This window comes from Biomphalaria glabrata, chromosome 10 (genome assembly GCF_947242115.1).
Source record: "Biomphalaria glabrata chromosome 10, xgBioGlab47.1, whole genome shotgun sequence".
Taxonomy (NCBI): domain Eukaryota; kingdom Metazoa; phylum Mollusca; class Gastropoda; family Planorbidae; genus Biomphalaria; species Biomphalaria glabrata.
In genome coordinates, this window is record NC_074720.1 from 6807320 (window position 1) to 6832231 (window position 24912).

The following is a 24912-nucleotide window of genomic DNA, read 5'->3' on the forward strand; positions in this document are numbered from 1 at the left end:
TCTGGCTATAAAGTGTTTGGTTGTTTCGCGGCACAGTTGAACGCTGGAGTGACACGTCCCATAATGATCGAAAAAAAAGTGACGTCTGGTCGTTTGGTCTTATCATAGGGCGACACCATACACCTTAATTAGGTCAGAGATTGCGCCACATGATAAGCAGGAGTCCAGCGGATCTCAAAACATCTAATCAAAACAACAATAACCAGAATCAAAACGTTTTAACAGAATAATATTTAAAATTGACAATGAAATTACCAGAGATGATTGGAGAAGGCGCGGTGGTTGAGTGGTAAAGGGCTAGGCTTTCCAACCAGGGTTCGAATCCTGGTGAAGACTGGAATTTTTACTTTCGGGATCCTTAGAGCACCTCTGAGTCTACCAAACTCTAATGGGTACCTGAAACGTAAAGACGGTTGGTCGATGTGCTGGCCACAAGAACAACCAAAACAGATCGTCTGCCCTATACATCGCAAGGTCTGAAAGGGGGAACTTTACTTTTAGATTAGAGATTTTCATCCAAGTAACCTGCTCTTTGCTTTTATTTTGATATCTGGGATCCGGCTCACATTCTGTGTCTCTTACAACCAGTAAGAGAGAAAAACACGAGAAATCGATAAGAAGAAATGCTGTGGCGACATAATGGTACCCATAGAAAAAACTTAAGAAAAGAAAAAAGAAAATTTCGAGACGTTGAAATAAATAGACCAAAAGAAAAAAATGTCAAAGACGCCATATTGAAAGAGCACAGTTGCCAACTAAAACATAAAAACTACTTTGCGCTACAAGTAAAGAACTTAAACATTTGATTCAACAGTGCTTATAAGTGGACAAATACTATTTTAAAGTTTATCAAAATACTTCGTTTATCAATGATTTTATGTTCTCTACACCAAATATAACAAAAAGCTTGCTATGTATGGCTTTGTTTCAATTCATTTTTATTGTATCAATGGTTCCGCAAAGTTATCTTTCCCAATAGTGGATATAAGAAATCCATTGCCTATAAAATGCTTCCTAATGGCATGCGTCTCAAATAGCCTCTGACAACCAGTCCAACTCCTGGCCTTCACGTTTTGCTCAGATATAGAGTCCGGTGGAACTGTTATCACTAACAGGAAAAGGAGTGAAGTCAAGTAACTGGCGCCTAAATCAGTAAGATTCGGGCATGAGGGGGGGGGGGAAGCTCGTTAGCCATGGCTGGCTACCCACCTAGGAAAAGGAAAACTCTTAATTCAAACCTTTTCTGCCTTGCATTTATACTCAAACATGGGGAAAGGCTTCGGGAGTCAACCCTGAGGAAAAATCAACCGGCGACACTTAGGCAGTTTGCAGCACACGGTGGTACACCCTGGAAGAACCTGCGACGCCGCTGACCCCACTTCGGCACTTGCCATTCCTTAGGATAGATTAGCTGTGTGGAGAGGGGGGAACTGCTATGTGGGCGACATCGTTCCGACCATAGCTAATGCCCAAGCATTCCTCTCATTTGTATGAGATAATCCATAGTCACTTTGTGACTGAAGGAGGCCATAGATTTTTAATTGATTTCTGATCATTGACACAAAGAGATAACTCAGAATTAACTATCAACCTTCTTTGTTGATATGTGTCTTTTTTCTATGTCAATGTATGTATTTTTAATGAATGTGTGTCTATTCTCTTTGGCTAACTTGTCAGTTCTTAGTGGAGAGGTGTCTATAGCCTGGGTCTATGTGTGTATTCTTAGTAAAATATGTGTCTGGGTCTAAGTGTGTATTCTTAGTAAAATGTGTGTCTATAATCTGAGTCTGTTTGCATTCTTAGTAAAATATATAACTATAATCAGTGTCTATGTTACTACTTTTTTGTAGCATTTATCACATCTATTGCCATTGGCTAAACGCCTTCCTTAAAGAGCGAAATTCTGATTATTTTTAACTTTTTAAAAATGTCATTTTATTATTCCAGATTTCTATTTAAAGGAAAGATTAAGAATGGTTTAAAATGTCATTTTATTATTCCAGATTTCTATTTAAAGGAAAGATTAAGAATGGTTTAAAATGTCATTTTATTATTCCAGATTTCTATTTACAGGAAAGATTTAGAATGGTTTAAAATGTCATTATATTATTCCAAATTTCTATTTACAGGAAAGATTTAGAATGGTTTAAAATGTCATTTTATTATTCCAGATTTCTATTTACAGGAAAGATTTTGAATGGAAGACAAGAGTAAACAAGGGGAAGTTATATTGTTTTTTCTTTTAACCTTCATTTGTTTATAAACGCAGTAACCTACCTTATTTAACTAAAAAGGGGAAATAAACCCACGAGATCGCCACACGCTTCTTTCTTACAAACGATTCGGTGTTAGGTAGCTGGAAGTCTCTAGCCCAGATCCGGCATCCATCAATACATTTACCTTGAAACAACAAGACGCTGAACAATGATATCATACCCTGTATTGTTCACACAGGCGCTACCAATGTTTGGCTGGCTGGGGCACAGGTAGGGTAAGGTTTATCTAACCTTTCTTCCCCCATTTCTGCCACCAAATGTTACACCCAGAAATTCACTAATCCAGATGGTCCCTCTCGCGATACCTTTAAGTATTTGTCTTATAAATAATCCAACTTCCCAAAGGGAGCAAATCAGGGATTGAAACAACAGATTTAGGGCTACTACTTTGGTTTTTATTAGGGACAATACAATTTGTGGCAATATTTCATATTAAAAACTGTTTTTGAAATACTGAAGAGCTAGATGTAATGGTAGTTAGTAATAAATAGCCAGCACAACAAGAATAAAGGATATATTTCGTTCGCTATTCAGGAATGTTTGTATTCAATATCCACGAGTTCAGTGTCTGACACTATTATAGTGAGGTGTAACATATGTAGAGCAATGAAGAGGCCGGAATAGAGAGAGAGGGAGAGAAGTAGGCAGCCTTGTGAGAAAGAGTTGATGAAGGAAGAGAGGTGTGAGGGGAAAAGAGAGGAAAAAGAGTTGAGAATGAGAAATATAAAAAATAAAGGAAAAAGAGAGAAGAGAGGAAGACGAAGATAGAAAGAGACATAAAAAGTGTTGAGAAATATAGATATATAAAAAAACGAAGAGAGAAAAAAAAAAGAAAGAGATTCTGTATATTATTTATTGAAAACACACGAAAACTAAAATATCAATAAATTATTTGAGAACATGAGTTTGGCACCTTACATTTGACCTTTCAGATGCTACAGCAGCTAAAAATAGATACACTATGCATGTATCAGATTTCTCAAATTTTGATTTTGAATCCAGATCAATATTTCTTAAAGAAAAGAAAAACAGGTAATTCAAAGTTTTTTAAGCCACATTGTTTTTAAAAACTACAAATATTTTGAAATACTATCCTTCCCAATTCTCATTTGATATTCCAATTGATATTCTAATGAGCTGAAATGCCGCTTTGTTATTAGTTTAACATCAGACCTAGAAATAAAAACTGGACAAAACTAGTTCTACGTAAAAATACGTACACGTTTCCCTGAAAGTATTAACTTTTACTGGCCATATTAGAAACACAAGAAAAGAAAATAGAGCCATGGGAATCTAATTTTTAGATTAACCCCTCTTCAATATAACTAATTTTTTAATTCCTGCCTTCTCTATAATTTTTAGATTCCCCCCTTCTCTCTATAATTTCTAGATTCCCACCTTCTCTATAATTTTTAGATTCCCGCCTATCTATAATTTCTAGATTCCCGCCTTCTCTATAATTTCTAGATTCCCGCCTTCTCTCTATAATTTCTAGATTCCCCTTCTCTATAATTTCTAGATTCCCCCCTTCTCTCTATAATTTCTAGATTCCCACCTTCTCTATAATTTTTAGATTCCCGCCTTCTCTATAATTTCTAGATTCCCGCCTTCTCTATAATTTTTAGATTCCCGCCTTCTCTATAATGTCTAGATTCCCGCCTTCTCTATAATTTCTAGATTCCCGCCTTCTCTATAATTTCTAGATTCCCGCCTTCTCTCTATAATTTCTAGATTCCCACCTTCTCTATAATTTCTAGATTCCCGCCTTCTCTATAATTTCTAGATTCCCGCCTTCTCTCTATAATTTCTAGATTCCCACCTTCTCTATAATTTCTAGATTCCCGCCTTCTCTATAATTTCTAGATTCCCACCTTCTCTATAATTTCTAGATTCCCGCCTTCTCTATAATTTTTAGATTCCCCCCTTCTCTCTATAATTTCTAGATTCCCACCTTCTCTATAATTTCTAGATTTCCGCCTTCTCTCTATAATTTCTAGATTCCCGCCTTCTCTATAATTTCTAGATTCCCCCCTTCTCTCTATAATTTCTAGATTCCCCCCTTCTCTCTATAATTTCTAGATTCCCGCCTTCTCTATAATTTCTAGATTCCCCCCTTCTCTCTATAATTTCTAGATTCCCCCCTTCTCTCTATAATTTCTAGATTCCCCCCTTCTCTCTATAATTTCTAGATTCCCCCCTTCTCTCTATAATTTCTAGATTCCCGCCTTCTCTATAATTTCTAGATTCCCGCCTTCTCAATAATTTCTAGATACCCGCCTTATCTATAATTTTTAGATCCCCCCCTGCTCTCTATATTTAATATTTGGATCCCCCCCCCCATTCTTTATTATTTTTAGATTTCCGATATCAATTGTTTTATTCCACTCTATATATTTAACATTTTTAGATTCCCCCCACCCTCTCTCTATCTCTAATTTTTAGATTCCCCCCCACCTCGTCTCTATATCCTATTTTAGCCCCCCACCCCCTCTCTATCTCTGTCTCTAAATTTTAGACTCACTAAATTGTGGGCAGTGTCCAACAAGGCTTAGACAAAAAAATAAAGCGTTGACCAGGTTATGACCAGAAAGACATGTACGCCTAGACATTTACTGATATGGTCTGCACGAAGAGAACGACGAATCGGTCTGCACGAATACAAGTGAAAAACGAAACGCCCGTCCACAAGCAAAATCCAGACGTGAACTTATCTTGCTCGCCCAGGACAGGGGAAACATGACGAACATTCGATGCTGCCTTATGCTCCACAGGGAACGGGCCACGATTACTAATTGCATTATTTATTTCATTGTCTATGTATTTTCCGTATATAGAACCGACGACAAATGGCTTGACAAAACTTTCTGACTGGTTGTGTAGGAAACAAGTATCGATCCTATAATCGATACCAGCATTTCTTTGATGAAGTGTCTTGTGGTAAATACCGCTAGAGTGGCACTGAACTGAAGAACTAAAATCTGAAGTCAATAGTACTGAAACTCTTGGGAAAGGGTCAATGAAAATATTTGAATACCTTTTGCGAAGAATGCATCACAACTATGATCGAGGTGGTTTTAACTGAGAAATTAACGGAAGGAGGTCTTGCTTTGTTTTGAGTTTAGTTAATTTTCCTTCTTTTTGAGAATAAAACGGATATTTGCTGTATATACAGAAAGAGAGAGAGAGAGTGGGGGGGGGAGGGAGAAGAGAGAGAGGGAGAAGAGGAGAGAGAGAGAGAGAGAGAAGAGGAGAGAGAGGGAGAAGAGGAGAAGAGAAGAGAGAGGGACAAGAGACGAGAGAGAGGAAGAAGATGAGGGAGAGAGAGAAAAGAGGAGAGAGATGGAGAAGAGAAGAGAGAGAGGGAGAAGAGGAGAGAGAGGGAGAAGAGAAGAAGAAGAGAGAGAGGGAGAAGAGGAGAAAGAGGGAGAAGAGAAGAAGAAGAGAGAGAGGGAGAAGAGGAGAAAGAGGGAAAAGAGGGGAGAGAGAGAGAGGGAGAAGAGGAGAGAAAGGGAGACGAGGAGAGAGAGGGGAGAGAGAGGGAGAAGAGGAGAGAGAGAAGAGGAGAAAGAGGGAGAAGAGGAGAGAGAGGGAGAAGAGGGGGGAGAGAGGGAGAAGAGGGAAGAGAGAGGGGAGAGAGAGAGGGAGAAGAGGAGAGAGAGGGAGAAGAGGAGAAAGAGGGAGAAGAGGAGAGAGAGAGAAGAGGAGAGAGAGGAAGAGGAGGAGAGAGGGAGAAGAGGAGAGAGAGGGAGAAGAGGAGAGAGAGGGAGAAGAGGGGAGAGAGAGGGAGAAGAGGAGAGAGAGGGAGAAGAGGAGAGAGAGGGAGAAGAGGAGAGAGAGGGAGAAGAGGAGAGAGAGGGAGAAGAGGGAAGAGAGAGAGAGGGAGAAGAGGAGAGAGAGGGAGAAGAGGGGAGAGAGGAAGAAGAGGAGAGAGAGGGAGAAGAGAGAGAGAGATAAGAGGAGAGAGAGAGAAAAGAGGAGAGAGAGGTAGAAGAGGAGAGAGAGAGAGAAGAGGAGAGGAGAAAGAGGGAGAAGAGGAGAGAGAGGGAGAAGAGGAGAGAGAGGGATAAGAGGAGAGAGAGGGAGAAGAGGGGAGAGAGAGAGGGAGAAGAGGAGAGAGAGGGAGAAGAGGGGAGAGAGGAAGAAGAGGAGAGAGAGGGAGAAGAGAGATAGATAAGAGGAGAGAGAGAAAAGAGGAGAGAGTGGTAGAAGAGGAGAAAGAGAGAGAGAGAGAGAGAGAGAGAAGAGGAGAGGAGAAAGAGGGAGAAGAGAAGAGAGAGGGAGAAGAGGAGAGAGAGAGAAAAGAGGAGAGAGAGGGAGAAGAGAAGAGAGAGAAGAGGAGAAAGAGGGAGAAGAAGAGAGAGAGAGGGAGAAGAGAAGAGAGAGAGAGAGGGAGAAGAGAAGAGAGAGAGAGAGAGAAGAGAAGAGAGAGAGAGAGAGAGAGGGAGAAGAGAAGAAAGAGAAAAAGGAAGAGATAGAGAACCGTTTTGTGTATAATATATTAACAAACTTAATAAACAAATCTAACTTAATACAAACTCACTCTCACTCACGTTCTGGAGTCAGTCTGTTCTGAGACCAAATGACGACAATGCCACCCATGTTGCACCATTCACAACCAATCGCTAACCTCTTCCCACCGTCACCATAGAAACACACACACACTCACTACATAACACCATGTAAACTAGATCTATATTGTGATAAGCCTTGCCCTTGTAGTTGTTGATGGCTGTCTGACTTGGACAGATTACTCTGGAGATATTCTGGGTTTCTTGTGTATTCGATGATATATTATATGTGATTAGAACATTGTCTGAGACAGAAGAAGCATAGTGCTATAGAAAGAGAAGCTTTAGCAATAATATGGGTAATTCTCTGTGGCATTATACGTCTCGAGAGACGATCTTTTCCCTTTGCAACTTCTTGTGTGGCTAAAGAGGCCAATCCTTGATACACAGCTGCGATCGCAGGTTGGGCATATGTAATCACCAGGCGCCGTTGCATTTTCACCCTTCTTTCTGCTTCTGTTGTGTATGACATCTGCAATCCGTGACCCTTCCTTTATGCTCTCTCTCCATGTGGATCTATCCAGTGCCACCTCTTCCCAGTTGCCAGTGTCGATTTTGAAGAGCTTCATGTCGCGTTTGCATACATCCGTATAAAGTAAAAGTGGGCGACCAGCGGCTCTCCTGCCTTCTATTAGATCGCCATACAGGATGTCCTGTGGAAGTCGACCTACTGGCATTCTATGAACGTGGCCAAGCCAGCCAAGGCGTCTGCTGCTGATAACAGAGCGGATGTGGGTAATTACTAAGCTAAAAAACTATTTAATAAGAAGGAGATTTATTTTGTTAACAGATCATAAACCTACCCAGTTAATACAACAAAACACAAAAGTTGGGGTATAAATGGTAATATAGTCAGTTGGTGTTAGGACGTCAGAGGGATAACTTGATATTACGGACAGAGACGCGACTGTGGGCTCTTCAGTATTAAACGTCATCTAAGTTTGTATAACGGTTTGGACTATTTGTTACATGTGTAGGTCTTGTTACTTGCTAGTTAATGACACTGAATACACCCGCACAAGAAAACCCGGGCATCTCCGGAGTAATCTGTGGAAGTCAGACAGCCATCAACAACTACAAGGGCAAGGACGCCGCAAGGACATAAATAATCTATAACCCAACTTAGTCGTGACGTCACTAAACGTCGCGCTCAAAGTCTTGTCAACTATGGTGAGTCTCTATACCAATTAATAATACTAACTGTCTAACATTATTTTATATCTCTTTCATAAATATGTCCAAATCTATCGACCTGATTGTCTGTCTGCCTGTCTATCTCTGAGAAAAAAAAAAGCAAGCGTCACCTCTGACAATGACAGTAACTACGCCACTGACTGTTATTATTTTATTTATGTAATGTGTGGGGGGTGGGGACGCAATAGAAATACGTGATCCCTGCTCAATATTGCATCGCATTTCTTTAAGACAGGGGGAGGGGCGCTGCACACAAGCCCATCAAGAAGGTGCATAAATTAAACACCGCTGTCCCAGGAACCAATTCAAAATTCATAACAAGCACTCCACAGAGCAAGTCGATACCGTCGCAAACAGAGCATGAACACCCCGTTCTGGATGAGTGAACAGTATCAAAGGCGGGCGGCCAAGTGTCAACAGAGGGCGATAGAAAATGATCTTCTTGGCTCCCCATGTTACCCACTTAATAAAGGAAGCCGGGTGGACAGAGAGCCTGAAGGAGCTGCCCAATCTTATTCAACCTCTTTAAAGGATGTTACCCACTTAATAAAGGGGGCGGCAGGATTAACAGCCTGAAGGAGCTGCCCTATCTTATTCAACCTCTTAAAAGGAAACATTAATAGCGGAATTTTTCAATCAAATGGCACGTTCTAATTTGTTTCCGTTAGACATTGCGCGCCACAGTCCGACAAGTACACACTAAATGTAAATAGTTTAAGTACATTTTAAAATGAGTACGTGCAAGACTCACGCTGGATGTTTGGTTAGAGGCTTGCATGTGTACTCACACACGGATCAGTCAACATTGACTTTTAGACGGACTTAGCTCACATAGAAACATATGGCATGCAGTTACAATGAGAGTTGTCCTGTAATTTCAGACTCAAAAAAGCGACAGACATTGTGAGAATGTTTGAGTTTACAGCGTCGAGAATATCTGACTATAGCTGAACTATTCCTTGGCTAATAATTCTTTTAATCAAACCAAAGAAAGAATCAATAAGAAACAAGAAACAATACACGTTTATACGCGCATATATTTATTACAAAGCTTAAATTAACTCACTCTGTCTGTCTGGTAAAAAGTTTGTACACGTTATTTCTCTCACACCCATCCTCGGATCAAGTTTAAACTTTGCACAATTATTTCTTTTACCTGACAACACAAGAATCAATAATAAAAATTAACTAATTAGTTAATTAACTTTTGGTAATTATTTTGTTTGGCATCTTGAACAAGGGAAAGAAATCGTATTTGACAAATGATGTAGTATAATTTAAATTGTCCCCTTTGGGATCTTCAGACCTAACTCAACATTTTTTTTATGCATTTAAAAAAACGATCATGTAAACCAGTGGTTCCCAAACTTTTTTGTCTCGTAGACCCCTTGGCATGTTTTCTGGCTTTCGGTAGACCCCCAACTTAACTTGTATTGAATTTTTGCAAATTCATCAAAACATTTTTGAAACTAATTTCTAACTGCAGTGAGTTAAAGAGTGAAAAAATAATTTAAAGCTACAAATAGGGTTATAGAGATTTTTTTTTTTTTTTTTTGACAAAATTCAAATTTAATCTAATTAAAAAAAACAATTTATATTTATTACTGGAATCACCAAACACATTGGAATTTTTTTTTCTTTTTTGTTTCATGTAGGAATTTGTTGTTCTATGGAGTAGTCCTCTAACATTAAATAGTAATCAATCAATTAATTAATTAGCCTTATGTATCATTGTAAAAGTTTTTGCAAAGAGCAGTTTCTCTTGTATGTCTTGATCTTTCACGTGCGGCTCAAATATTGGGTGTGGAGAACTGTTTTCACTAGCAGGAGAAGGGGTGAAGGTGAGTACCTAGTGAGTACCTAAACCAGTCAGCTTTGGGCAGGAAGGGCTCATTATCCTTGGCTTGCAGCCTACCTAGCAGAAGGAAAACTGAATTCAAACTGTGCTGCCTTGCAGCTATACCCGAACATGGGAAAGGTTTCGTGGGTCAACCCTGTTAAAAATAAGGAGCCGGCAACCTTTAGGCAGTTTGCAGCACTCAGGGCTACACCCTGTCTGAGCCTGTTCGCCGCTGATCCTAAACTGTATATATGTCGTTTGGAAAGAATTACAAGAGAAGCTTTTAATTTTATAACTCATGCCACAGATGTGACCTTGAACTGTATTGTTGCTTAAAGAAATTCGTTTAATAATATCAGATGTAGATTAGTGTAAAACAGTTATTTAAAACTACAACGGCGGGTAAAATAAATGTTGTACTTTTAGAATTTTTTTTTTTTGCTATATGTAAAGAGATTTTGTAAGACGCTCACAAACTATTATCTTCTCTATATGGTGTAGAAGAGAGATTTTGTGGGTCTATTCTGATCTTTGAGTGTTTGAACGTTTTTCAAATCTTTATCTATTTTGTCAGGGTGCGGGCATTGTCTCAAATGATCCTCCAGTATAATTGATTTCAAATCGGTATAAAAAGGCACTTATGGCAACCGCTAGTATTAAAAGGAAGGAATAAATACCAATTCTAAATAATCAGCGCTGTACAGTCTACAATTTTTTTAAAACATTGGTTGCATGTAGTCAAAATGAAGCTAGTTAAATAAGTATTTAAATTAGATACAACAATAGTTCGTTTAAAAAGCAGGATTAATATTTAAAGGATTAACTGGGGTACAAATCATATGTTAGTGTATGAAAGAATTACAATAATTTGATGTTAAAATTAAAGTCACGACCTGCTTAAATGAAATCTATTATCGTAGACCCCCGTGGACATCTCATAGACCCCCAATGTATGTTTTCCCTTTCGTAGACCCCTTGGAAGTCTTCGTAGAACCCTGGGGGTCTATATGGACCACTTTGGGAATCACTGATGTAAACGTTCACCAAAATTCCCCCTTCTTCCTTTCCTCTTTTACAACTGGTCTAGACAGGTGATAGGATCATAGCGCATTCAGAAAGCTAAAAGCTAAACAAAAACAATTGGTAACAATATTTCTATTGCACAGATTTTTTTTTTTTTTTTTTAAAGATTTACTTTACGTTTTTCTTGTTCAGTAATATGTTTAATATGTGAAACAATTTCCACTATTCAGGTAGCCTAAATGTGTTTCATGAATAATGAAAACATGTGAAGTTAAAGAAGTAATCCATTGAATGGCATTGCATAACCACGATCAGTATAACACTCTTTGTCGTCTTTATCTTTAAATATATATAATTGTAAAGTAACCCATTCAGAGCCTGCGAACCCTTGCTATGTAAAGATCATCTGTTTCAATGTCCAACGATAAACGAGGGTGTGGTAGTGTCAGCACATAGACCAAAAGTTTTTATTTTTTTCCCCTACTAATTTCAGCCACCTATCCTAGAGTTGGGAGGACTCAGGGGCGTATTAAAAAGCTCGAAGTTCAAAACACCAGAATTCATCCTGATTCGAACCCTGATAGATTGGTTCGGAACCTAAGCGCTATATCACTCGGCCATCTCAACTCAACCGTACAACAGAGAAGGTAGAACAAAATAAAGAGGGACGCTGAACTTTACGATTATCTTTTAATTTATTGTGTTAAGAGTCCAGTGTTTCCCAAACTGTGTTCCGCGGAACCCTAGTGTTCCGCGAGGCCTGAATAGGTGTTCCGCGAACTACTGGAACAATTACCTAGTAGGCCGTCACGTGAATTAATCACTCTAATAATAAGCAAAGTGTTCCGCTAAATACTCAGAATGTGCGAAGTCTTCCGTGAAGGAAAAAGTTTGGTAAACACTGTGTCAGAAAGTGGACTTGTAATTTTTAAGAAAATAAGAATTGCAAATCAATATGGAAGATCTATTATGAGAATTTAGGATTAATCTGGCATTGCGAAATTAGTAATACTAATGTACAAGAATGTTAAACAACATCAGTTGCTGCAGTTTTCTTGTCTTTTTTTTAAACCTAGATCTAGTAACCTACAGACATATTCTACGTTTGTCATAGAGACGAGGTAGTAACTTTTACCAGTACTGAACTAGACTCTGCAGTCGACGAGGGTAGACAACTGTGTTATACCAATCATTTCCTGTAGAAGAAGCAGAAAACTAGCAGACGTGGTGTCAGCAATCATTCACTACAACAAATGATGTTATTTCTATGACGTACGTTACAGCTAAAAATAATCTTTCAGGCAGTTTCAAAAGCTACGAGAAACAGTTCTCAGCAATAACATCAGGACATGCCAGAAATAGTGGAGAGACTGGGGCATGGTCAAATTACTGGACAGTGTGGAGTGTTCATATTGTTAGATCTAGATACGATGTACATGCTGCGACACCACAATATCCTACTGGGCCACAAAAAACAAAAGATGGAAATATCAAACATACTTTTAAAAAAAATCTTATATTAAGTGTAATTGTATCAATTAGTTTGGATCAGTCATGTAGGCTAATTACATTAGCAATAGATCTAGAGTTCTAGACTAACAATAATACATCTGTGCGATTAGAAATATTTTTACTAATTGTTTTTGTTTAGCGCTATTCCAAGCTTTTAGCTTTCTAAATGCGTTACAATCCTATTACTTGCCTGGACCAGTTGGGAAGGAGGTAGGGGAAAGAAGGGGGTATCTGGGTGAAGATTACGTGATAGCATTTTAAATGTAATTGATAAAAAAAAGTGTACGAATCGTATTCAAACTCGAGGGCTCAAGGCTCCCCAAGCGGACATATCGACCACTCTGTCTGAGAAGAGCTAATGAAAATAGAAGGTTAAATTGCTACTTGTTGTTAGTTTCAAACATTTGAGCGACGACCTAATTCTCTATACAAAGTATAATGAGGACTAATTTAACTTTTACTCCTTATTTGTCAAGTGAATTTTCTTTCCCTTATTTCATACCAAAAAAATTAATCAATTACCAATAATTGATTAACTAATTGTTTTTTTTAATTGATTCTTGTTTTGACAGGTACAAGTAATAATTGTGTAAAATTTTAACTTGATCAGAGATTTGGTGTGGGAGAAATGACGTGTTAATTTATTTTTTTTTACAAGGCAGATAGAGTGGCTTAATATAAGCTTTGTTGTAAATCCAACAACAAGCATCAGATCAACAACAACATAATAATAATAATAAATGAAAATCAAACAATAAAGTCAAACAAAAGAAATCAAACAACAAAATCAACCCAGTAACCGCAGCATGTAGTTTAGAATAACACTAGACAGCACTTTAAAAATTATAAAAGAAATCAGCATAACTCTGACGTTTCTTCAAAAAAGAGGATGGTTCAACTTAGGGGTGAAAATCGTACACTACTTTACAAACGCGTATTGGAATTGCGCAACATCGACTCAATTCTCTTTTAAGAAATGTATTTTATCGTATCGTATCTAGGCCACAGAATCAATGGGCATATTACAAGGTCTTTGGGGCTCGCAAAGACCTTCCTTCAGGGAACAGTACCAGGAAAAAGAAGAAGAGGCAGACAGAGAAAGCGATGGGAAAACAACATAAACAAATAGACGGGCCGGCCATTGAAAGAGGTTCTAAGGTAGACAGAGAGGAATAGAGAAATACGGTCGACAAATCTTGCATGGTGCCCCAACGGTCCAACAGACAAAGGAATAGGTAAAGATCTTATCTTATAAATTACTGACGTTACTTTAAAAAGAAGATAATTACGTCATACGAGTATCCACGAGTCTATCTAGTCATGTATGTTAATCAGTGACTTCAAATCTAAATTGTTCGTTTTTCCTGGCTAATTTTGTATCGCATGTCTAGCACATTAAGAAACCATTGTGGCAGAGGCGGCACCCAGATGATCAGCAAGCATTGAACGTTAAATCTGTGCTGGTAAGATTGACGATTTTCATTATAAACTAAACAATGTCAAGTTTTGTCAATATAATTTTGTTTAAAAATAGTTGCATGACAACTCACATTTGGAGATCGTCTGACTAAACGTTATTCACAGTAATCTGCTCTTTGTCTCAAAATTCGATTTTTTATTTGATTGCTAACAAAAAAGTGGGAAAGAAAATATAGTGCAATATTAGTGCATATTTTTTTAAAATATTAGCTAGGTTATCATTACTCTAATGGACACTGCAGACATGAAACAAAAGTAAGATAGTTCACAGTTCCTCGTCGTTAGTTGCAGACAAATAAACTTACTAATCAACAAAGCAAAGAACTAGGTCATCTTATGAACAACAGAGCTCCCTCTAAACGCGAAGATTACTACGCCCCGCGCGTATTGATGCGCCAACCAAATAGTGCGTGTTCGTTCGAGACTAGGTTAACTGTAATCAATTACAATTAATAAAAGTCTGTGATTATGTCTTTACAAAATTAAAAATTACAATAACAATTACAAAATTTAAAAAAGGTTGAAAATTAGTTGTTTGTTTTTTTTAAAAAGGGGGGGGGGAATAACCTGTGTCAAATCTTGGGTTTAAACCAAAAGTTACACTGCACCAGGTGTGAAAATGTTTTAGTCTTAAGACTTACTTCAATGACCATGTGAAATATATCTTGGTAGTTTGTTCACACCTCCTCTACCTCCCCCTTTCATTGCCTCCAAACTTGAAACACTTCCATTGAATCCAAGAAAAAAATATGTATCCATTGAACTGTAACACAGTCGCTTGAAAAGAGATCTATTCCATTGACACGGGACGTACACACTCACACACACACTCACACATCTTCTTCTATGTGTGGTGCATATGATTATAATCGTAATGTGCCCGTGGGGCAGAGGGCTACAAAAGGAAGCCCACCTGATCGTAAACGAAAGCATGCTGAACTGTGGGTAAATATTCGGTTTAAGAAATGAGTTCACACCTGAATAGAAACACATTTTAAGCAAATAGAAAAATAAAAGGGGTAGTGGAGACTGATGGATTCAAACAGGCCCAGGCATATTTTGTTGATGTACATCAATTGAAATCTATTAAGCGAGAGAAGAAAAAAAAAGCTGTTGGATTCGGCTCTATACAAATAAAAATTACGTAGAACTGAAGGGAGTCTGATAGCAGAGTGCATGACCTTTACATATTAAAATATCCAAAAGAAAATCAGAGGGAAACGATCATTTCGAAACACTTTTTCTTGGATGTTTGGCGAGCCCAGCTTTCTCCCAGCAATATGTCATTCTAGCTTTCTCCCAGCAATATGTCATTCTAGCTTTCTCCCAGCAATATGTCATTCTAGCTTTCTCCCAGCAATATGTCATTCTAGCTTTCTCCCAGCAATATGTCATTTTAGTGTCCTCCCAGCAATATGTCATTCTAGCTTTCTCCCAGCAGTATGTCATTCTAGCTTTCTCCCAGCAATATGTCATTCTAGCTTTCTCCCAGCAATATGTCATTCTAGTGTCCTCCCAGCAATCTGTCATTCTAGCTTTCTCCCAGCAATCTGTCATTCTAGCTTTCTCCCAGCAATATGTCATTCTAGCTTTCTCCCAGCAATATGTCATTCTAGCTTTCTCCCAGCAATATGTCATTCTAGCTTTCTCCCAGCAATATGTCATTCTAGCTTTCTCCCAGCAATATGTCATTCTAGCTTTCTCCCAGCAATATGTCATTCTAGCTTTCTCCCAGCAATATGTCATTCTAGCTTTCTCCCAGCAATATGTCATTCTAGCTTTCTCCCAGCAATATGTCATTCTAGCTTTCTCCCAGCAATATGTCATTCTAGCTTTCTCCCAGCAATATGTCATTCTAGCTTTCTCCCAGCAATATGTCATTCTAGTGTCCTCCCAGCAATATGTCATTCTAGCTTTCTCCCAGCAATATGTCATTCTAGCTTTCTCCCAGCAATATGTCATTCTAGCTTTCTTCCAGCAATATGTCATTCTAGCTTTCTCCCAGCAATAGGTCATTCTAGCTTTCTCCCAGCAATATGTCATTCTAGCTTTCTCCCAGCAATAGGTCATTCTAGCTTTCTCCCAGCAATATGTCATTCTAGCTTTCTCCCAGCAATATGTCATTCTAGCTTTCTCCCAGCAATATGTCATTCTAGCTTTCTCCCAGCAATATGTCATTCTAGCTTTCTCCCAGCAATATGTCATTCTAGCTTTCTCCCAGCAATATGTCATTCTAGTGTCCTCCCAGCAATCTGTCATTCTAGCTTTCTCCCAGCAATCTGTCATTCTAGCTTTCTCCCAGCAATATGTCATTCTAGCTTTCTCCCAGCAATATGTCATTCTAGCTTTCTCCCAGCAATATGTCATTCTAGCTTTCTCCCAGCAATATGTCATTCTAGCTTTCTCCCAGCAATATGTCATTCTAGCTTTCTCCCAGCAATATGTCATTCTAGCTTTCTCCCAGCAATATGTCATTCTAGCTTTCTCCCAGCAATATATCATTCTAGCTTTCTCCCAGCAATATGTCATTCTAGCTTTCTCCCAGCAATATGTCATTCTAGCTTTCTCCCAGCAATATGTCATTCTAGCGTCCTCCCAGCAATATGTCATTCTAGCTTCCTCCCAGCAATATGTCATTCTAGCTTTCTCCCAGCAATATGTCATTCTAGCGTCCTCCCAGCAATATGCCATTCTAGCTTTCTCCCAACAATCTGTCATTCTAGCTTTCTCCCAGCAATATGCCATTCTAGCTTTCTCCCAACAATCTGTCATTCTAGCTTTCTCCCAGCAATATGTCATTCTAGCTTTCTCCCAGCAATATGTCATTCTAGCTTTCTCCCAGCAATATGTCATTCTAGCTTTCTCCCAGCAATATGTCATTCTAGCTTTCTCCCAACAATATGTCATTCCATCTGTTTGGGAGTTGAATAAGTCCTATTTGAATTTACCATTGTTATGGACGGTCGTTGATTTGTGACATAAAACTGCTGGTAGACAACTAAACCGCTGTAGCGCGTAATATGTCTTTACCAATAAAACTTCAAATAACTTGAATAACTTCTTTTGTGAATAAAACTAAATGTAGCATTTATTACACTATAGAAAAAAAATTAAGTTAATATAACATAAATGTAGGCCATTCTAGACTTAAGTAATAATATTTTTTAACAACATGTAACTCACTACAATAACACAACCTTTAAATTTTATGTTCTAGAGTCGTCTCCCCTAACTAAGACTAATGACGACAATGCCACCTATCTTGCATCATTCACAACCAATCGCTAACCTCTTCCCACCGTCACCATAGAAACATACACATACACACCGTCACCATAGAAACATACACATACATCGTATATTAAAACAAATACATAAATGCAAGAAAAGCACGTTTACGTTAAAGGCGCTGTATTAAAGCTACAACAATGTTTCATCGGCTGTTTCCACTAGGCCTACTTCTCTTCCTGTGTATACACTCTTCTTATGTGTTTGTTTGTCACGTGACCCACCGAGGTCACGTGATAGCTGTACCTCGGCTCCGCACAAGAGGACAATGCCAACAAAACTGTTTCTAGTTAATAGATAAACGTGTTTGATTGTTACAAGAATTCATGACACTGTTCAACAATTGACGCAATCAGCACATCATCTGTGTACGTGGGAACGGAGCAGACGAGCATCTTGTTTAACGGTCCTTTTTTTTTTTTTTAACCCGCTCATTTTTTCGGTCTCAGGTAAGAGTGAGAACTTGCTTCGAGCAGTTCCAAAATCTTAAAAGAGTGTTGGAGTGGTTTCCCTTTGCTCTCACCCCACCCCCACCCCCTTCAACCAAAACATATCATGTACAAGTGTTTCCCGCCCAATTGACAAGTCGCTTCATAACATACCAAGCATAACTCTTCACCATTGAGAAATTTCAAACTTAAAGGTTTTCACAATTATGTACTTTTTGTTTGCTTTCTGATTTTTTTACTTTGATTCTACAGTATTAAAAATATGTTATGGATATTGTTTCCAAAATGTATAACGCATTGATGACCTCCATAGAGAACAACATCGGACAGATAAATTCACTTAAGCCTATTTTGTGTTAATTGATAGTCTCAATTTTTTTTTTTTTTTGTAGCTGATGAAGGCCTCGTGGCCCAAACGTCCTTTGTTTTACTTGGCCCCTCAGTCACATATCTGCATGCTAATTGTATTTCCTTTCTCTCTTTACACCTAAAAGCCTGCCATTTACAATGATATACACCCCACACCCACTTATTAAAAATTATTAATACATATAAAAAATTAATATAACAAAATGGGTTTTGATCCTGTTTCATAACTATACTTTAATATAATTTTAAAAAAACTGTGTTAACTTTTCTTTTTAATATTTTCATAAATGACGGAAAAAAACTATAATTAGGTGTTTTTTTGTTGTTTTTTTCTTTGGCGTATCCGGTGTACAAACTAAAGGAAGTGGAGATTAACTACTTTTTTTGTTTTTTTTTTCAACGTGTTTACAATTTTTATTTTTCAACGAAAATGAATAAAACGCTTTTAGTGGTTTTCACGAAAATAATTTGATTCTAAATAATTTAAGAACTGTTGCCAACTAATTAAAATTTAGTTTATGCTACAACAACATTTTCCATTTTTCAGTTCACATGATCTTATCTTAGCTTAGCTTAGCTTAGATTAGCTTATATAATACAGACGTTACTTCAAAAAAGAAGATGATAACGTCCTACGCGTCATGCGTTTAGTCATGCAAATTAACCCATGGCCTAAATTCTGCCAAGTCACTGGTTTTCCTGGCTGACTCAGGCAACCCATTCCATGCTCTAATAGCACTAGGGAAGAAGGAGCATGATCCACCAAATACCTTTGCTGTTTATAGTTATAGACGAACATCTCGAAGTTCTTATGACCTCATAGTCCGATTATATTTTTTTATAATTAAAAAATGTTAAGTGGAAACATTAAAAGTCTGGCTCCGGTAAATTCCAGGATAGAGTTCTCAAGGGTCGTAAAATCTTTTTTTATTTTAAATTTTTACCTCCTTATTACTTTCACGTTTGTTTACAGCTCAATACGGCGAATAGTTTACTGGATGTAATTCCGAGTTAACAAAAAAAAAACATTTTGTGAATGCACCTTAAAGTATTGCGTCACATCACGCGCCGTTAACCGTAACGCGTGAAATGGCGCGTTTCTGTATTAGCGTCAAATTGTTCGTCTCTCATCTTTTATCCACACGACAAGTTTCAGGAATGGTAATCCTAGCTCAAACCTCTTGCAGGACAGCGGGCGATGACAGCGGAAGAGGTTCCGATTCAGGAGAACATTAGGGAGTCCAAAGTGCATACCAATGTTCTTCAGCATGTATTAATATTGAGAGCATTCTAAAATCATGGCTAGATTTTAAATAACCGAGTTAGGATACTGATTCGTCACTGGTTATTACAGTGGTATTGTTACGTCGACCACCTTTTAGCTCACCAAAAAAAAGACTGCTTTTGGCAAACGTTTGTCCCCAATACGTGCCCTGCCCAGCCGTAAATTTCGGACCTTAAGAAGTCCTTCAATACTACCCACGGAAACGCTTTGAAGACCAGCTTAGGCGCCAACTTGCCTTAGCAAAGAAAAGAGCACCTTGTTGCTTGCGGCCTCAGAACGAGACAGCTGGAGATCACTCACAAAGGCCGCATTTGAGACCAAAAGAAAATCCGCTGCCGAGGACAGACGCAGAGGGCGAAAAGAAAATCTTAATCGACCTCCGTCGGACAATGGTTATGCTTTCCCTGGATGTGGCAAAATATGTAGGTCACAGCTGGGGCTGTGTATCTACGGGAAATATTGCATTCCTCGTTAATCTTCGGACTCGAAAAGAATCATTAATACAGTGGTTTTGGGTGGGGAATATGTCTTTGTATTGTCTGAAGATAAATATGATGGGCCAATATCCAAGTGTATGCTGGGGGTTCTAATATTGGTGGTAGACCTTCATACACACAACCGTTTATCCTGCCAACTTTAATTCCTCTAACACCGATGACATCATTATCTTAACATATAGATTACAGACGTAACTTCAAAGCAGAAGATAATTACGTCATACGCCTTTCATGTATCAATCTAGTCATGCATGTTAATAGTGACTTAATCTCTGCCAAGTCGTTGGTTTTCCTGGTTGAAACTAAATAGTGAGATAAAATTTACTGTAATCAACCGACGTCACATTGAAGTTTAAGATTCCCCCCCCCCCCCATCCGAAAAACAAAACCAACTCATTTCCATTCCACGCCCTCGGAGAGTGCTTAAGGTGCAGAGAAGACCAATTATGCTAATGGCCGAAAGGAAGTGAGAACAAATTGTAATGACCCCATCAGAAACCAGTCAACTTTGACGAACTGTGATCGGAATTCAGTTGATTGAAGTCGTTTCCTCTTGACATCTTAGGCTCAGTGCCGGTAGATATCTTACACTGTGATACTGTATCTCGCATACTTTGAACTGAAGATTTAAGCATGTCTCTTTTAGAAAGGAGTGATAAATAAATTGACAGAATAGACTTTAATTACATAATTGCATTAGCAATTAATTGAAAAGGATAATAATCTAGAATCTTATTTAGTGATTGATTTTAGAAAGGAGGGATAAATAAATTGACAGAATACACTTTAATTACATAATTGCATTAGCAATTAATTGAAAAGGATAATAATCTAGAATCTTATTTAGTGATTGATTTTAAAATCCCTAGAAGTTGGAATCCAAAACCTTTTTTTTTATTTTTTGTGAAAGAAAAATAAAGTAATATACTATCTTTTCTGGTCTGTTTAGCTACAAAGACAGAATACACCATGCAAAGAATAAAAATATATTCATTCGAGCCGACTCGCGGCGTAGCATACGCCGCTATTTAGTGACAGGTGAACACTTCCTGAAAGACATTTTTTAAGGCGATTGTGCGGGTGGGAGGGGCATGGTTGGGCGACGTAGAGAATTATTATATACAGATGTTTATATAAGCCAAATTCTTAGCCGCTGAATGACCTATTCACTCATCACTAATTCTCCCAGTTGGGGGCGATTAAAATGAAAAAAACAACACGAAATAGACACGAGTTATCTGTGGATGATGACAAGCTGTGGTAGATATTTCTATGAGATTCAACTACAGACCCCGAATTCAATGAAAGTTAAAATCAAAACTTTTTAGAAAACATTTTTTAATAAAGTTTTATAGAGTCCGCAACAACAACAATAATAACAATGTGTGCATCAACTAGATCAGAATAGAAGCTTAGTGAAGTTAACGTGAAATGTGTGGCCGATCAGCTAGTAATTCTATTCTGTCAAACCTCTAGGAAAATCGTTAGAGCCGTTTTCGAGAACCGTGTTCACCCAAGTTCAAACCTTTTTTTTTTTTTTGACCCGATGAAGAGTTTGCAACCTAAAACGAGGAATTGTAATAAACCAACAACGACAAGAACAACAAATAAACAACAACTATAAAAATCAAGCAAGTAACATTAGTAACAAAAACAGCGTTATGATCCCCCTTTCAATTCCCTAAGATGGACGCCTCTGCCATTCCGCGGGCCTCTAACTGGCAGTCGAATTGTTCACGCCAGCAAACGACCGCTGAATTTTCTGTCTTCCTCTTTTTCTTTACACCAGCACGTCGCTTGGGGTCAGTGTGGTCAACGCTCTTTAGCCCACGTCTATGGGAACTCAACAAAAAATGGACCCGTTCTATCGACTGACCGAGCTGAAACGCCCCAGTTCAAAGTCATTTATTTTGGCTAAAAGATAATGGTATCTTCTTGGGCAAAAACAAAAGGGAGAAGATTTGCAAATGTTTATATATAAAAGAGATGAATATAAATTAGTTAAGTTAAAAACCAATCGTTTATAACTAGTAGATCTATTATCAATATGAAAATTAATGTCTGTACTAAACAATAATATATGCATTTTTACAAAGCTTACAACAACGCACTCTGTGTGTCTTTTAAAAAGTTTGAACACGTTACTTCTCCCACACCCAATTTCAGATCAAGCTGAAATTTTGCACAGTTAGAGCATGGGACGGGTTGCCTAAATCAGACAACGAATACCAATGACTTAATACACATTAATTCTCTAATTAGCAAGTGAGACTATGTTATGACATAATCACAAATGTCAAAGGATAATGAATAAATACCTTGTTACCATCTTAGACATTAATTATAAATTTTACTGCAAGTACTGATCATATCAGCAAAAAAAGGGGCAGCAAAGATTTCGATTACTTGTTTGTTTTACATAATTCGGATGTTCCTTCAGAGTTGAAGACAGTTTACTTCCTAGTCCAAACCTCCCGCAGGACGACGGGGGATGGGAGCGGGCAGGGTTTGAACCCTCGACCGTCGATAAATCCGAACGACAGTCCAGCGCGCAAACCGCACGACCAGCCAGCCAACCTGGGAATCCTTGGGAAAATGTCCTCGTTTAATGTTAGCGAAAAGGCCTTGGCGTTGTTTTTTCACGCTCACATCTGCCGTATTTTAAGTTTAAATACCACCACTGCCTGGTATGGCAATCTGAACACTATAACTAAAAATAAACTCAAGAGAATCCTAAATGCTGCAAATAACGTCATAGGCAAAAAAAGAAACAAAAACAAACAAACATTTAGGCAGCTGTTTGATAAAAACATTCATAAGAAAGCTAAAAAGGTTCTAGAGATTTAAAAAAATCACCCTTTTGGGTCAGGATTCTTTTATTTTACCATCACAAAAGAGATGCAAGACACCGATAGCAAATACTAATAGAAATAAGACCACTTCTGTCCCCCTGGCAATCGAAGCACTATATAACATTTAACAATCTGATATAAACTTTTCACATGTAAATTATGGGTGAGTCTGGTGTGTATGTATATTTTGGTTATCTACAGTTATACTGTTGTTGTTTTTTTTGGTGTAATGCAAAAATTGCAAGACAAATTTCCATATGAATAATAAAGATTATTAATATTATCATAGCCATTAAAACAATGGAGAGAAAAAAAGGAAGCATAATAAAATATTTTTTTAAAAAGAAAATGCTCTCTCGTGCACATTTGTAGATCTACAGCTCGCAAATATTTTTTAAAGTTCTACCGCATCCTCCGGCAAGATGTGCTTACTTGTTCTTGTGCTCGGAGCTGTCAATATTTCTAAATCAAACACCCTGCCAGCGCCACTGACATGCTTTAATCATTATATCGACAATATTAGAGTATGACCTTTTTATTTCTTTAAGCTTACACGAAGACCATGGCAATTAGGCATCACACTATGTTCAAGCCACTCAGCTTTTATTCTGACATCACGCTATGTTCAAGCCACTCAGCTTTTATTCTGACATCACACTATGTTCAAGCCACTCAGCTTTTATTCTGACATCACGCTATGTTCACGTCACTAAGCTTCTATTAGGACATCACGCTATGTTCACGTCGCTAAGCTTCTATTCTGACATCAAGCTATGTTCACGTCACTAAGCTTCTATTCTGACATTAGGCTATGTTCACGTCACTAAGCTTCTATTCTGACATTAAGCTATGTTCACGTCACTAAGCTTCTATTCTGACATCACGCTATGTTCACGTCGCTAAGCTTCTATTCTGACATTACGCTATGTTCACGTCATTAAGCTTCTATACTGACATTAAGCTATGTTCACGTCACTAAGCTTCTATTAGGACATCACGCTATGTTCACGTCGCTAAGCTTCTATTCTGACATTACGCTATGTTCACGTCATTAAGCTTCTATTCTGACATTAAGCTATGTTCACGTCATTAAGCTTCTATTCTGACATTACGCTATGTTCACGTCATTAAGCTTCTATACTGACATTAAGCTATGTTCTCCCTCGCTAAGCTTCTATTCTGATCTAGTTACCGCACACAGTACACAGAAGAAAAAGCGCCCTATTGACCGTTCCACCTGTGTGCATTGCACACTTGTCAAACGCCAATAGTTGCTTTTACAGAGTCTTTGAATGTATTCTATACCTGGTATTCTTTATGGAACCATATTAAATGAGGATCAACATATTGATTAAGTAAAGCACTCAAGGCCTACGAAACACAAGATTGAGCCCATTGACTGCCACAAGTATATAAGTCATGTCAGTATTTACTTCAATCAGCGCATTCGATCAATGACAAACTAATCTGGTATTGCCAAGATGTAACACGCAACGCAAATCCGTTGCAAAGCGACTAATAATGTTATATATCTCTATACTACAGAGCTGACCTTAGCAGTGCGTGGGGCCCTGGGCGAGTGTCATATAAGGGCCACGAATATAAGTACGATGGTCTGACGGTGACAACAGATTCTCTTTATCGCGGGGCCCTTGGGCGCGGGGTCTAGGGCAGTTGCCCCACTCGCAATCCCATAAGGCCTCCTCTGCCTACTTTTTTCTGAGACAGTGAGGTAGAGTTGAACCTTAGGCTCTTGAAACTCTAGGCCAGCAAAAAGCGAACAAGAGCTCCCTCTCACCGGCCTGATTGAACCGTGTGTTCTGTCTGGCGGACGGTCTTATTCGTATCTATTTTGACGCTGTTATTTCCAGTGACAAAGGTGCGGACGGGGGGCGGGGGGGGGAAGACATTGGTAAGACCACTGCTCTGTGGAAAACTCCTTCAGCAACCTGACCCCAAATTACGATGGTGTTCCATTCCTTTGGATCCGGTCAGTATGCAAGTGAGGCCAGTGTGGGCAGCCAAGCACTTGCGAAATTTCCGCCTAAGCTTTGCCCCCATCAAAGAGAAGATCTAAGTCGCAAAGGGAAAAGATCGTCTCTCGAGATGTTAGGTTCCACAGATATGTACATGATTTCTGTCGAAAGTCTCAAAAGATCTGCATCTGATTTTAGATGTGCAATAATAGCGAGAACTGTGAAAAGGATTCTATATCATGTTAAAGATGTATAATTTAGAACTCTGCCAGTATTTAACAGCATGAATCCCAAATATTGCAGT

At 38.4% G+C, this 24912-nt stretch overlaps 1 protein-coding gene across 1 annotated transcript in view; it reads right to left on the reverse strand.

Moving 5' to 3' along the window:
- The window catches only part of LOC106079353 (potassium voltage-gated channel subfamily A member 1-like), a 105962-nt gene that overhangs the window by 46993 nt on the left and 34057 nt on the right, over positions 1-24912 (reverse strand). The gene's annotated exons all lie outside the window — the stretch shown is intronic.